The 15,399-nt window shown below is 37.6% G+C and overlaps 1 pseudogene; it reads left to right on the forward strand.

Moving 5' to 3' along the window:
• Positions 1–643: 643 nt before the first annotated feature.
• Positions 644–14,814, forward strand: LOC108286429 (annotated as a pseudogene).
• The last annotated feature ends 585 nt before the right edge of the window (positions 14,815–15,399 follow it).

Genomic DNA, 15,399 nt, shown 5'->3' on the forward strand with positions numbered 1-15,399 from the left:
TATAAAAATGAACAAGTAATTGAGGTCAAATTCCATACCAACTTATTATTTTTAAAAAGAGATTAAAGAGCAGAATAACATTTCTTCAGAGAGAGAAAACACATGGAAAGACATGCTCGCAAACCAAATCAACATTGTAATCCTCTCATTTAAAATAAGGTAAAAGAACACAGAGAAAATTATATAAGACATGCAAGAACAATGTAAGTCAGAATTAGACCAGCAGAAAAGCTTATGCAACTGAGAAAAACCCCTAAAAATGGAAGAGAAAAAATTTCAGAAATAAAGACTAAACTAGGCGGAATACGAATGCAAATAAAACAACAGATATTGTCTTTAAAAGAGTTAAAAGGAGGAAAATGTGAAAAATAAAGGAAGAAAGAGATGAAATTCTAGAGGAGGTTACCAATATTTTGCAAATAGGCAAAGAAGATCCAACACCTATGTAATAAGAGTCCCTGAAGAAGAAAACCAAAGCAAAGATAGAAAATAAACACTGAAAGCTATACTGTCAGAAAAGTCTCCTGAAATTAAAAAACATTTGAAATTGCATATTGAAAGAGCTCCCCATGCTCTTTCCATGCCTAATGCAGCCATGGATCATGGTCTTAAGCATCTGAAGCAGGTAGAAGCTCTGCAGCATTGGATGCTGGATAAATTGACCACAGTGTGTTTTCTCCTAGTCTATCCACTGGTCCCCACAAGCTGAGACAGTGTCTACCCTCATATTTTCCTAAGGAACAGACTTAAGTAGGCCCTGACAGGAGACAAAGTAAAGATTTGCACGCAGTGGTTTATTAAGATGGATGGCAAGGTCCTAACGGATATAACCTATCCTGCTGGATTCATGGATGTCATCAGCATTGAGAAGGTGGGAGACAATTTTTGTCTGATCCGTAGCAACAATGGTCACTTTGCTGTGCATTATATTACACCTGAGGAGGCCAATTACAAGTTGTATGAAGTAAGAAAACTCTTTGTTTGCACAAAAGGAATCCCTCACCTGGTGATTCACCATGCTTGCACTATCCACTACCCTGATTCCCTCATCAGGGTGATTGACACCATTCAGATTGATTTGGAGACTGACAAGATTACTAATTTCATCAAGTTTGACAGTGGTAATCTGTGAATGGTGATTGGAGGTGCTAACCTGGGAAGAATTTTTTTCACAGCAATATTTTATGCCAGAAAAAAATGGAGAAATATGTTTAAGATATTCAAGGGAAGAAAATGGGAGGCAAAGATGTCATATCCAGAAAAGCTGACTTTCAATTATAAAGATTACTATTATCAATCTGCAGGAACTCAGAAAATAGCGTTTCCATGAATCTTTCTTGAGAAATCTATGAGGAAAAAAACAGCTTCAGACAACCCAAAAGACTAGAAAGACAACAGAATAAGTTACGTATAGACCTTGGACTAAATGAGAGGATAAAGAAAGAGTATGGCTTATAATGGCTATATGTTGGCTATATGTTCTGACACTGTAAATTTAGCGCAACTTTAAAAAAATAGGGGGAGAACGGAGCAGTCATATGCAAAAATGTTTTTTAACTGTTTTCAGTTAAAACCTTTAAAAAAATTAATAATGCCATTTTTTTCTTTTTTGAGATGGAGTTTCACTCATTGCCCATGCAATGGCAGGATCTTGGCTCACCTCCACCTCCACCTCCCAGGTTCGAGGGATTCTCCTGCCTCAGTCTCCCGAACAGCTAGGATTACAGGCGCCCACCACCACACCCAGCTAATTTTTGTATTTTTAGTAGAGACGGGGTTTCTCCATGTTGGTCAGGTTGGTCTCAAATTCCTGACCTCGTGATCTGCCTGCCTCAGCCTCCCAAAGTGCTGGTATTACAGGCATGAGCCACGATGTGTCAGGTTATTTTAAATTATGTACAAAGATCTAACATGGTACCCAGAGACCATTTCACTCACTGCTCTGTTTGGCCACAATCTCTTGTCTCTCTCTGTAATAATGGTGAGGCGGATACCCTTTCCTTGGAGAAGAGAAATCCATTGTTTATTGCCCTTGCCAATTATAAAACTGTTGGAAAGTTGGGTGGCAAAGCTGTTGCTATTGGCCTCTTTCATGTGAACCATGTCAAAACATCTAGGGTGCCTCTCTCTTTTGGTGATCACACAAATTCTTCCCAGGTTAGCATCTCCTTCAAGTTGGAGGCAGTTGTATTAATATCATTAAACTGTTGCATCTAAAATAATTATGAGATATTTTAACTATATTATCTTTTGTGTTTTGGAGAACTGGGGTTCCCAGCATGGCAGAAAAGAAACATAGATGTAATTCAGAAGGATTTTAAAAAACTTTGATTTAAATGATGAGTTATCAATATAACTCATGAGGTATTTTATTTAAAAAATATTATGTGTGTGTATGTGTATGTATGTATATGTGAGTATGTCTGTTTATTTCTGGTTCTGACTAATGAAAAGACCTATGCAATGAGCATCTCTTGTGCCCAAATTTTAGTTTTCAAATACCGTTTCCCACTAAAAGAAATCAGAGCTCTTGGATAAATGGCTGATTCCAGATCTGAGGTAGAAAATGTCCAAAATGGGGCTGGTCAGGGTGGCTCACACCTGTGATCCCAGCACTTTGGGAGGCTGGGGTGGGAGGATCCCTTAAGCCCAGAAGTTTGAGACCAGTTTGAGCAACACAGCAAGACCCTGTCTCTACAAAGAAAAAAAAAAAAGATTAGCCAGGAGTGATGACATGTGCCCTGTAGTCCCAGCTTCTCAGGAGGCTGAGGTGGGAGGGTGTCTTCAGCCCTGTGGGTTGAGGCTGAAGTGAGCTGTGATCACACAACTGCACTCCAGTCTGGATGACAGAGTGAGACCCTGTCTCAAAAAAAAAAAAAAAAAAAAAAAAAAAAAAAAAAAAAAAAAAAAAAAAAAAAAAAAAAAAAAAAAGAAAGAAAGAAAGAACAAAATAAAACAAGAACATTTTATTATACTACATAGTGAGAAAGTTAGCAAAAACTTTATTATGTCAAAGGGACTTAGGAGTTAATTTGAAAAAGATCCTTATTGGCCAGACTTGGGAACATGTGAGCTAAAATAATATAAATATTTGTAATGGATCAAAACATCAAAATATGTTTAAATCCACAGATTATTATGATTTTAAAATAAAACTGAATTAGTCTCCTTCAGAGGACAATAGGAATCTAATGCATGATTTTTTTTTGAGACAGGGTCTCACTCTGTTGTTACCCAGGCTGAAGTGCAGTGGTGTGATAGCTCATTGCAGCCTTTGCCTCCTGGGCTCAAAGGATTCTCCCACCTCAGTCTCCCGAGTAGCTGGGACTACATGTTTGTGCCACCACGCCCGGCTAATTTTTGTATTTTTTGTAGAGACAGGGTTGTGCTATGATGCTCAGGCTGTTCTCGAACTCCTGGGCTCAAGTGATCTGCCCACCTTGGCCTCCCAAAGTTCTGGGATTACAGGTGTGAACCATCACTCTCGGCCTCCATGATCTTAAAATTAGTAAATAAAGGAAAAGATTCAAGCAATCATCCTCTTTTCCAGGTGATCTGGGGCAACAGCAACCAGAGGTAGAAGAGAGAGTGTATTTAATTATTAAAATATTCCAACTAATGAATAAAAAATAAACAACAGAATTAGCATGTCACATTTTAATGGATTTAGGCATTGTGTATTAACAGCTGCTCACGTCACTAAAACAAAAATTGTCAGATTTTGTTTGTTTCCTCGTGAAAGAACTCACCACTACCTATGGTATTTCTAAAGGGACTGAACCTGAGTCTGATCCAGCCTCTGGCTCCAGCTGCCAATTTGCAAGAAATACAGAGGAATAGGTTGAATTATACCAACAGTATCAATCAGCAAAGCCAGACTGTGAAAAACTACAGGTCAAAGGCCTCAGGGTTTTCAACAGATAAATTATAATGAAAGAAAGGGATGGAGGGATCCTGTAAAATGATGAGACACCTAAAACACACATCAACATTGAAAAAAATGGCAAGACTATAGTGTCTATCTAGGGTGCATACCTAGGGATAAAATCACCCCCTTTCTCCACAAAAAAGCAATGAAGTAAGTGATCATTATAAAAAGCCAGGATGGTCATTCCTTTCCTTTCATTCCTTTAGGGGAGTGGGAGGGGTTGACATTGGGACAGGGAACATGGAGGGATTTTGAGGTAGGCTGGTTTAATTGTTTCTTTCTTTCTTTTTCTTAACCAGAGTCTCACTCCATTGCCCAGGTGATTGATTCTCCCACCTCCTGAGTAGCTGGGACTACTGGCACTGGTTAATGTTTGTATTTTTTTTGTAGAGACATGGTTTCACCATATTGCCCAGGCTGGTGTCAAACTCCTGGGCTCAAGCAATCCTCCCCACTCAGCCTCCCTTTTTGGGTCTTGTCTGTTGCCCAGGCTGGAGTGCAGTGGCACAATCTCAGCTCACTGCAGCCTTGAACTCCCTGGATTAAGTCATCCTCCCACCTCAGTCTCCTGAGTAGCTGGGACCACAGACATGAGCCACCATGCCTGGCTAAATTTTTTGTGTTTTTTGTAGAGACGGAGGTCTCACCATATTGCTCAGGCTGGTCTCAAACTCCTGGGCTCAAGCCAATGTGCCTGGCTTGGCCTCACAAAGTGCTGGGACTACAGACATGAGCCACCACGCCCGGCCCAATGAAATTTCTTGCCAGTTTAATTCTTACTGTGTTTGCTTTGTTTTCAATGGTGTCTTTAGAAATGTGTTTTATTTTAAATTTTCCCTTCTGCTGCTTTTCTCCCTTGGCTTTTTGGCAAGGACCAGAGAAGAAGTACATTGTTTCTGAATTATAATAATTAACAGTATATTCTGAATGGTGTGTTCTCTCATTTAAGTCCTCCCCCAAAACCAGAAGAGATTTTGACAGAACTAGGACGTGAGAAGCAAAAAAGTCAATTAAAGCTGCTTTTTTTTCAAGAGCCACATAAACATTATAAAAGCGCCACATACTTGAGCCATTTTAGCAGTTTTCCATCTGGTTTTGTTGTTCTCAGAAAGAAGGAAGTTTTTTCTGACATTGCTCTGAATTGTTCTAAGTGACTTTTAGATCATCACAAGGAGTCAGGTGGTCCTAATTCTCAGTGCTTCACTCTGGCTCTGAAGTTCAGAGCAGCATGAACTCATTCACTTGGTTGTTTTTGCGCCCTTTTGGCTTGAAAGGGAAAAGAATGTGGACTCTGTCTCGGCAGAGCGGAATAGCACTGTGGATTGACCTTTCAATATGTCTTCCTGTCTTCCATGGGTGCTGATCTCTTCTTGGGCAGAAACAGGCTGAACATCCAGACATTCAGGAGATTATAAATCAAATCTTCCATCTTCTGCTAATACAGCTTTTGGCAATAAAACCATTATCGTGAAGTGCCATAAAAGGCATCTTTTTTTTTTTTTTTTTCATCTGTTGCCTACTCAGCATGGGGTTTATTGCTACGAAGTCTGATTGCTAAATGCTAAACCAGGCAGGTCACCCTGCGGTACGTGGAGAGATGGGTCTCTGATATGGCACCTGCTGTCATTCAGGACAAATGGCATATTTTTTGGAGGCAAGGCCTAAAAATGGCTACAGAGACTTGCTGCTGTTATTTTTGATTGCTAATTGGACACTAGTTAGTTGGCTGTAACGAACATCAGTAGGTTCAACTTCTAGGAACTGCTCCAATGTGGGTACTTACCGATTACCTCTTTGGAGTTTGTTGCTGTGAAAAATTTTAAAGCTGGATAAAATAGATATTCATCTCTTAAGACATTTACACTCAAACTGGAGAAATAATATTGAACAATAAGAAACAATTTGAGAACCATCAAATGGTCTATGGCCATACCACCCTGAGTATGTCCAACCTTGTCTGAGAAACATCAAATGCTAAAGTCAATCCATTTAAAAAAAGGTTTGATGGCCAGGCATGGTGGCTCACACCTGTAATCCCAGCACCTGAGGCAGGAGGGTCGCTTGAGCCCAGGAGTTCAAGACCAGCTTGGCCAACATGGCAAAACCCCATCTCTATTAAAAAAATAATTAGCTGGGCATGCTGGCACATACCTATAGTCCTAGCTATTCAGGAGGCTGAAGTGGGAGGATCGCTTGAGCCCAGGAGGTAGAGGTTACAGTCAGCTGAGATCGTGCCATTGCACTCCAGCCAGGGAACATAATGAGATGCTGTCTTAGAAAAAAAAAAAAGCCTTGCCATTACATGGGGCACTTTGCCAATGTTCTGTAGGTAATGGTTTGTTATTGTCACTGGAGTCGTGGAGGCAGGATTTTAAAATGAATTGAGGGTGGGCTAGAATCCTGCTAATGCTGAAAAGGAGGAAGACTTTCATGGGATTACACAGACCGAAGGATTTAGAGGGCAGCGTGGAGTAGGTTAGGCCAGCTCGCTATTCAAGATTTGGATTCTTCCATCTGCAAAGTCATTTTTCACCTCCTTTTCAATTTCTAAAAATTTGTTTTTATTTTTTTCTCCTCTTGAAGGGGGTTTGTGGCTGATATTTCTTTATTTTTTTGAGAAAATATCTTTACTATAATTTTAGTGAGGTTTAGCAAGAAAGTGAAGGTAGATACATAGGTACAAACTATCATTTTAACAGGAGTTTTTTTGTTTTTTTTTTTGAGACAGGGTCTTTCTCTATTGCCCAAGCTGGAGCTCAGTGGCACAATCTTGGCTCATTGCAACCTCTGCCTCCTGGGCTCAGGCAATCCTCCCACCTCAACCTCCTGAGTAGCTGGGACTACAAGAGTGCAACACCACACCTAGCTAATTTTTGTATTTTTTGTAGAGACAGGGTTTTGCCACGTTGCCCAGGCTGGTCTTGAACTCCTGGACTCAAGTGATCCCCCCTCCTTGGACTCCCAAAGTGCTGGGATTACAGGTGTGAACCACCATGCCTGACAAGAGGAGATGTTACTTTTTTTTTTTTAAGAGAAATAACTTCATTTTGTTTCTTCCAGCTTTGTTGAGGTATAATTGAGAAATAAACATTGTATATATTTGCAGTATACAACATGACATTTTGCTATATATAAATAAATATATACACACACATTGCAAAATGATTAACACAATTAGCTAATCAACATATTCATTCCTCAGTTATCATGTGATTTTTTTTGTGTGGTGAAAACATTTAAGATCTATGCTCTTAATGATTTTCAAGTATACAATCCATTACTGTTAACTATAGTCAACATTCTTACATTAACTCTCCAGGACTTATTCATTCTTTCTAGCTGAAACTTTGTACTCTCTGACCAACATGTCCTCAATTCCCCTGCCCACCCCACCCCTGGGAACCACCATTCTAGCCTCTGCTTTTATGAGTTCCATATTTTTAGATTCCATGTATAAGTGGGATCATGCAGTGTTTGTCTTTCTGTGTCTGGCTTATTTCACTTAGTGTAAAGTCCTCCAGGTTATCCATGATGCTGCAAATGGCATTTCTTTCTTTTAAAGGCCGAATAGTATTCCATTGTATGTACACACACACACACACACACACACACACACACACACACACACCCCACATTTTCTTTATCCATTTATCTTTTGAGGGATTCTTAGGTTGATTCCATATCTTGGCTTTTGTGAATAATGCTACAATAAACATGGCAGTGCATGATATCTCTTTGACACACGGATTTTTTTCCTTTGGATATATACCCAAAGAATTGCTGGATCATATGATGATTATTCTATTTTAATTTTTTGAGGACTGTCCATCCTGTTTTCCATCACGTCTGTACTAATTTACATTCCTACCAACAGTGTGCAAGAGTTGTCTCTTGCACATCCTCATCAACACTCATCTTTTGACTTTTTTTTTTTTGGAGACGGAGTTTCACTGTTGTTGCCCAGGCTGGAGAACAGTGGCGCGATCTTGGCTCACTGCAACCCCCACCTCCCAGGTTCAAGCGATTCTCCTGCCTCAAGCCTCCTGAGCAGCTGGGATTACAGGCATGCGCCACCACACCCTGCTAATTTTTTTTTTTTTTTTGTATTTTTAGTAGAGGCGGTTTTTCTCTCCATGTTGGTCAGGCTGGTCTTGAACTCCTGACCTCAGGTGATTTGTCTACCTTGGCCTCCCAAAGTGCTGGGATTATAGAAGTGAGTCACTGCACCTGGCATCTTTTGTCTTTTGATAGCCATTCCAGCAGGTGTTAAGGTAATATCTCATTGTGCTTTTAATTTGCACTTCACTGATGATTAGTTATATTGAGCATTTTTTCATACACTTATTGGCCATTGTGTGTCTTCTTTTGAGAAATATCTATTCAGGTCCTTTGCCCATTTTAAAATCGGGTTATTTGTCTTCTTGCTTTTGAGTTTTTGAGTTCCTTATATAGCTTGGATATTAACTCCTTATCAGATGTGTGGTTTGCAAACATTTTCTCCCCATTTGTAGGTTGTCTCTTCTCTCTGATTGTTTCCTCTTCTGCGCAAAAGTGTTTAGTTTGATGTCATCTCATTTGCCTATGTTTTGCTTTTGTTGCCTTTGTTTTGGGGATCATATCCAAGAAATCATTGCCCAGACCAATGTCAAGGAGATTTCTCCCTGTTTCTTCTAGTAGTTTTAAAGTTTCAGGTTTATATTTAAATCTTTAGTCAATTTTTCAGTTGATTTTTGTATATTGTGTTAGATGAGGGTTCAATATTATTCTTCTGCCTATTCAGTTTTTCTAGCACCATTTGTTGAAGAGACTGTCTTCTCTCTATTTTGTGTTCTTGGCATCTTTGTCAAAAATCAATTGACCATAAATGTGTAGGTTTATTTCTTGGCTCTCTATTCTGTTCCTGCATGTCCATGTGTCTGTTTTTATGCTAGTACCATGCTGTTTTGATTACTGTAGCTTTGTAGTATATTTTGAAGTCAAGTAGCATACTTACTCTAGCTCTGTTCTTTTTGCCTCAAGATTGCTTTGTCTGTTTGGGGTCTTTTGCAGTTTTGTGTGAATTTTAGTATTTTTTCTCCTTCTTTGAAAATTGCCAGTGGAATTTTGATAGGAATTACACTGAATCTGTAGACAGCTTTGGGTATTATGGATGTTGTAACAATATTAATTGTTCCAATCATTGAACATAGGATATCTTTTTATTTGTTTGTTTCTTCTTCAATTTCTTTAATCAATGTTTTATAATTTTCAGTGTACAGATCTTTCACCTCACTGGTTAAACTTATTCTTAAGAATCTTCTGTTTTTATTGCTATTATAAATGGGATTGTTTCTTGATTTCTTTTTTGGATAGGTGTTGTTAGTGTATATAAATGCCACTGATTTTTCTGTGTTGATTTTGTATCCCACAACCTCACTGAATTCATTTATTAATCTTAAATGTGTTTTGTTGGAGTCTTTAGAGTTTTCTATATGCAACCTCTTTAAACAGAGCCAATTTTTCTTCTTTCTTTCTGATTTGAATGCCTTTTATGTCTTTTTCTTTCCTAATTGTTATGGCAGGACTTCCAGAAGTATATTAAATTGAGCTGGCATTTTTGTCTTATTCCAGATCTTAGAATCTAAAGAAATAAAAGAAAGAAACAAAATTGTAAACTTGGACAAAAGATCAGGCAGTTTTGACAAACGTTAAAATAGAACTTCTAAAAGTGAAAAAAAATTGAAATAAAAATCCCAGGGTTAAACAGTAGATTAGACATAGCTGAAGAGAGAATTAGCAAACAGGAAGGCAGAGCTCAGTTATCCAGAATCCAGTACAGAGAAACAAGGAGATAGGAAATATGAAGGACAGGCTAAAAGACGTAAAGAATAGGGTAAGAATACCTAATATACATTTCATTGGAATTCTAGAAAAGGAGAATAAATAGAATGAAAAAGAAGCAGTATCCAAAAGAAAAATGGCAAAACTATATTCTAGAATTGAACTCATGAAAAAAATAAGACCTCACATTCAGGAATCATAATGAATCCCAAGTAGGATAAAAAAACAGAACAAAACAATATAAAACTCTACTTGAGATCCTTCATGATGAAATAACAGATAATTCAATATGAAGAGATCTTTAAAACCTTAAAAATATCCAGGGATTAAAGACAGATTGCATAAAAACAACAGAATTTAGACAAAATTGACTTCTCAATAGCAATAATGGAAGCCAATGGCGCTATTAAGAAGTCCAATACCATTCAACTTTGCTTTTCTGCATATGTGACCTGTTTTTCTTAGAATTTTCTTTTAATCCTTGGAGGTTTTTTCCCCCCCAATTTTATAGAGATGAACCTTGGAATAAGTATTGTTTCATTAATTGCGCTGATCTCTCAGGGAGACATTTTGACTAGGCAACTCATTGTCTTTAGTTTTTGAATTTGTTCTTGCATTCTTTTTTTTTTTTTTTAATAGTTTTCAACCCTAGTTGATCTAATTCTTTTAAAATTTCTCTCCTATTTTCTTTCTGTTCTTTCCTCCCTTCCTTCATTTTATGTAAGTATATCAAACTTCTTTGATTTAAACTTCCAGATTTTTTAAGATTGAATTTTTATTTTAATCATTATATTTTAAATCTCCAAGAGCTCAGTTTTCGCTTCATATATTTTGAAGCTCTATTGTTAGTTGCATACATATTTGGGATCGCTATATTTTCTTAATAAATTGATCCTTTAATCATTAAGTAATGTCTCTCTGGGCAGGTGTTGCAGTGAATCAAGATTGCATCACTCCACTCCAGCGTAGGTGACACAGTGAAACTGTCTCAAAAAAAAAAAAAAAGTAATGTCTTTCTGTTTTTAGACCAGCTTTTGGTCTAATATCTACTTTGTCTAATTTTGATATAGCTACTTGAGCTTTCTTTTGATTAGTATTATCATGGTATATTGTTTTCCATCCTTTTACTTTTAACTTACGTATACTATTATACTTAAAGTAAGTTTCTTGTAAGCAGTGTATAGTTCAACCATTCTTATCTATTCTGCAGTATCTGTCTTTTAACTGGTGTATCTAAACTGTTTACATTTAATCAATTATAAATATATGTTAATTGGCCCACCATTTAATTTTTTTTCTGTTAATTGCCTCTTTTTATTTCCTCTGTTTACCTCTTCTTGCCTTCTTTTGGGCTTTTAAAACATTTTTAAATTTTTTGTTTGAACATTTTATTAAATTAACTGTAATTTTACATGAAGATGTAACAAATAATTCAAAGAGATCTCTTGTACAGTTTTCTCAGTTTTCCTCAGTGATAGCATTTTGGAAGACTATAGTATAACATCACAGCCAGGAGTTCAACATGGATACAATCCACTAATCTTATTCAGATTTTCCCAGTTTTACTTTTGTTTATTTGTGTGTATTCAGTTCTATACAATTTAATCATCTGTATGTGTTTGTGTTCCCTTCACTCTTTTAAGAGTTTGAACATTTCCAATACCATAAAGAGCCTGAGAAGCTCTTGTGTTTCCTTTTTATAACCATACCCACCTTCCTCCAGCTTGCCCATTCTGAACTGCTGGCAACCATTAATCTTTCTTTCCTTTCTAGAATTTTCACATTTCAAAAATGTTGGCCAGGTATGGTAGCTTATACCTGTAATCTCAGCATTTTGGGAGGCGAAGGCAAGAGCATCTCTTGAGGCCAGGAGTTCAAGACCAGCCTGGGCAACACAGTGAGACCTTGTCTCTACTTAAAAAAAAAATCTAGGCATGGCGGTGTGTACCTGTAGTCTCAACTACTTGGGAGCCTGATGCTGGAGGATCACTTGAGCCCAGGAGTACAAGGTTTTAGTGAGCTATGATCATGCCACTACACTTTAGCCCAGGTGACAGAGTGAGACCCTGTCTCTAAAACAAATAAGGAAATAAATAAATAAAATAAGTAAGGAAATAAATAATAAAAAAAAACAACCAAATAAATGTTATATAAGTGAAATCATATGTTCTGTAATCTTTTGGGATAGGCTTTTTGCACTCAGCATAATTTCTGAAGATTCATTCAAGTTTTTTGTAGAGATGGGGTCTTGTTATGTTGCCCAGGCTGGTCTCAAACTCTGGGACTTAAGAGAGCCTTGGCCTCCCAAAGCACTGGGATTACAGGCATGAACCACCACATCCGGCCCACTTTGTGTTTTGAATATTCATTAACACTTGACATATCTATCTACAGGTATGTGTCTCTTTTCAGTTCTCTTCATCTTCATGAACTTACACGTTTGTTTAGAGTTCCTCACAATTTTAGCATGGTTTTAAGAGAGAGAGAGAGCCGGGGGAGATGACCACATGGTCATCCTCCATTTTTTTCCTTCACCAAGTCTAATAAAATTTTGAGTGTTTTTTCTTGGTTATTACGATGGTTGTGTTTTTAGTATCATTTTAAGCTTTAGGGTTTTTTGGTTTTTTTTTTTTAATAAACAAGGGTATTTATTTTCAAAAGTGGAAGAAGTTTAAGAGGATTGATTTGAAATCTGGTGTTTTGTTTTTCCAGCTTGGTGATATAGAAATAGAGCATTTTTCCAGTTTTAGAATGAATGAATATATACATAATATATAAGTGCTAGCAATATATGATAATATATAATGAATATATGTAATATATATATTATACGCATCTTTAGATATGTATAGAGAGAAACTGAATATCTTCTTTACCAGTTTACATAAACCCCAAGTATTTGTACTTTAATAATAATAAACTGGTAAAAAAGACATCCGGATTTTTTTCCTCTTTTTATGTTAACCAAACTAAAAGTATTTTAATTTGTTTCTACTATGATAATAGGAATGCTTTACCTCTGTATATTGCTATATATTGTCTCAATGTTATTTCTTTAATTAGATGATAATTGTGGGTTTTCCTTCTTATGTATCAATATCTACCATGTTTCCCTTCAATAATAATAATAATTATTATTATTATTTTGAGACAGGGTCTTGCTCTGTCACCCAGGCTGGAGTGTAGGGGCACGATCTCATCTCACTGCAACCTCTGCTTCCCAGGTTCAAGCAATTTTAGTACCTCAGCCTCCTGACTAGCTGGGACTACAGGCACCTGCCATCACACCTGGCTATTTTTTATATTTTTAGTAGAGACAGGGTTTTACCATATTGGCCAGGCTGGTCTTGAACTCCTGACCTGAAGTAATTTGCCTGCCTCAGCCTCCGAAAGAGCTGGGAATAAAGGTGTGAGCCACCTTACCCAGTCTTTAATTATAATTATTTTTATTTCACATTCTTTGAGATTTTTGCTGCTCCTCATGACTAGTTACCTAAGTATCATTTGCAAAGTGTCTAGGAGGATGGAATCTTTGCTATATTAAAATATCTAGTGTAAATTTTTGACACACCATCAGCCAAAAATAGTTAGGTTTTAAATATTTTCATCTTTCCTTGTTCCTTTTGTTTTTAGGTTGTTGTAAGCACAGCCCTTTAGCTTGATGCCTTCATGAGATAAAGCGGAAACTGGAGCTTGGAACTTGATTTCATCCACAGGGACACTGCTTTAAACTTTCACTTTTTATTAACAAAGCTAATATGGAAGCAAAGTGTTTTCTGTTGCCAATTTAACTTCTTTAATTAAAAATGAAAGTTATAAGGTAGTAGTGCCATGGGTGAAGTTCTAATATCATCAAAATGGGGGAAATGGGTTTAAAATTAAAACTGTTGGCATGGTGGTGACTCTACAGTTCAGCATCAGAAGTTTTGACACTTTATTTAATAGAAAATGGATACCAGGGCCTTAAACTCATCTAGTATTGCCTTTTAAAAAATTATAAAACTATAAGAGGCATGACTATGAGAAAAGCACTGATGAAAGCTGAGGGTGCCCTGGGAAGATGGGAGTTTGAAAGATTAAAGCATGAGTCTTTGGAGTTTCAAACTCTAAAAGAATGTGCGTCCTTGTTCTTAAACGAGGTCAGGCAAAGCGGCATTCCCCTTACTTTCACCAGTCTCATCAAGGTGGCAAGTGTCTGAAACCAACAATCACGCTAGAATGTGCTGAGCCCTATTATAACAGAATTCCAGAGAGAACCCCTGACTCTCTTTGTGCCAGTGGGATGGCTTTAGGAGTTAATTATTTTTCTGCCTAAAAAGCAAAGTACTCAGGAAAAGTTTTTTTATTTTTTATGGAGAGTCTTAAGAATCCTCCCAATTTCCAATTATATCAGAAATAATCTTTTCAACCATAGTTCCTCATTCATAAAGATCTCTACTTATACTTACTGGAATTAGTGTATCTGTCATGCTTGTGCAGTCTCTCTGGCAGAATTTTTAACATTTTGCAGAATTATGTTCTTTTCCCCCAGAAAAAGCCAAATGCCATACCAGACATATCATTTTACAAAATATTAATAGATTTTTCCAATATCAGTATTATACACAGAGGTATTTCAGGCATACAAAACGTTACATCTACAAAGACTTTAACATAAAAATGTCCTTGACTCAGGACTCACGGTGAAAGTGTAATAGTAAAACTGAATTAATTTCATGGTAATTTATCATCCCTAAAATTTGAAGTGGGAGAAGGTGAAGGGTCTTTCCATTGTGTGCCTTCTCCGTGTCTTCTGACAAAACTTAAGTCTAAGATTTAGTAAAAATAAACTAAAATGTGATCTATCTGTGTAAACTTAGCAGGCATTTGCTTTTTTCCCCCTAAGCCCACGGGTCGGTCCTTCTTGACATATTTGGTCAAGCTTGCAGACGTTGAGCTCCAATAGCGCTGACACTTTCAGAAGACTGGGTTTTTAGATGAAGCAACTGTGGCTGACAGTGAGGACCTTTCCAAAGCACCAGCAACCAGCTGGCATGGCTGCCCAGGGCAAGCGGGACCTTCCATAACCCGCTGGCCTGCAGTGCCCAGAAAGCTGGAGGCGCCCCATCCCCTCCCAAATCAGTTGCCTTTGCTCAGTCTGCCGTGTCACAGGGAAGGGGCTGTGGGGCCCCGTCTGTCCCAGCCATCACAGAGCAGAGTAGGACTGCAGAGAAACAGGAAACAGATTGCAACCCTCGCATGGGTTTCTGTCTTCATATCAGCCTATCCAAGATTCCCCTCATATTTCACTGTATGATTTCATAGACTGACCTGGCAGGGAATTTTTCCTCTTTCTTTACCCTACCTTCCAGGAACGGCTGGAAAATCATCTTCAATCATTTCACCTGGAAGTCTCCCAAGAGGACTCACGTGTCCTGTTAAGACATCCTTTTATGTTTTCAGTAGCTTTGCAGTTTTGTCTTTGGTATGTTTTTCCAGCATTGTGCTTTTCCTTCATTTTTTCCCATGTGATTCATTAGTCTTTCTCCTGTTGTAGAGGGTTATAATTATATCCAAATTAATAGTCAAGAAAGCATTCACATTTAGGATAGTGGTTTTCTACAGGAAATTAGGTTAGTTGCTTTCTTTCAAAAATGAGGTTTGGCTGGGTT

This window comes from Cebus imitator, unplaced genomic scaffold (assembly GCF_001604975.1).
Source record: "Cebus imitator isolate Cc_AM_T3 unplaced genomic scaffold, Cebus_imitator-1.0 Scaffold318, whole genome shotgun sequence".
Lineage (NCBI taxonomy): Eukaryota > Metazoa > Chordata > Mammalia > Primates > Cebidae > Cebus > Cebus imitator.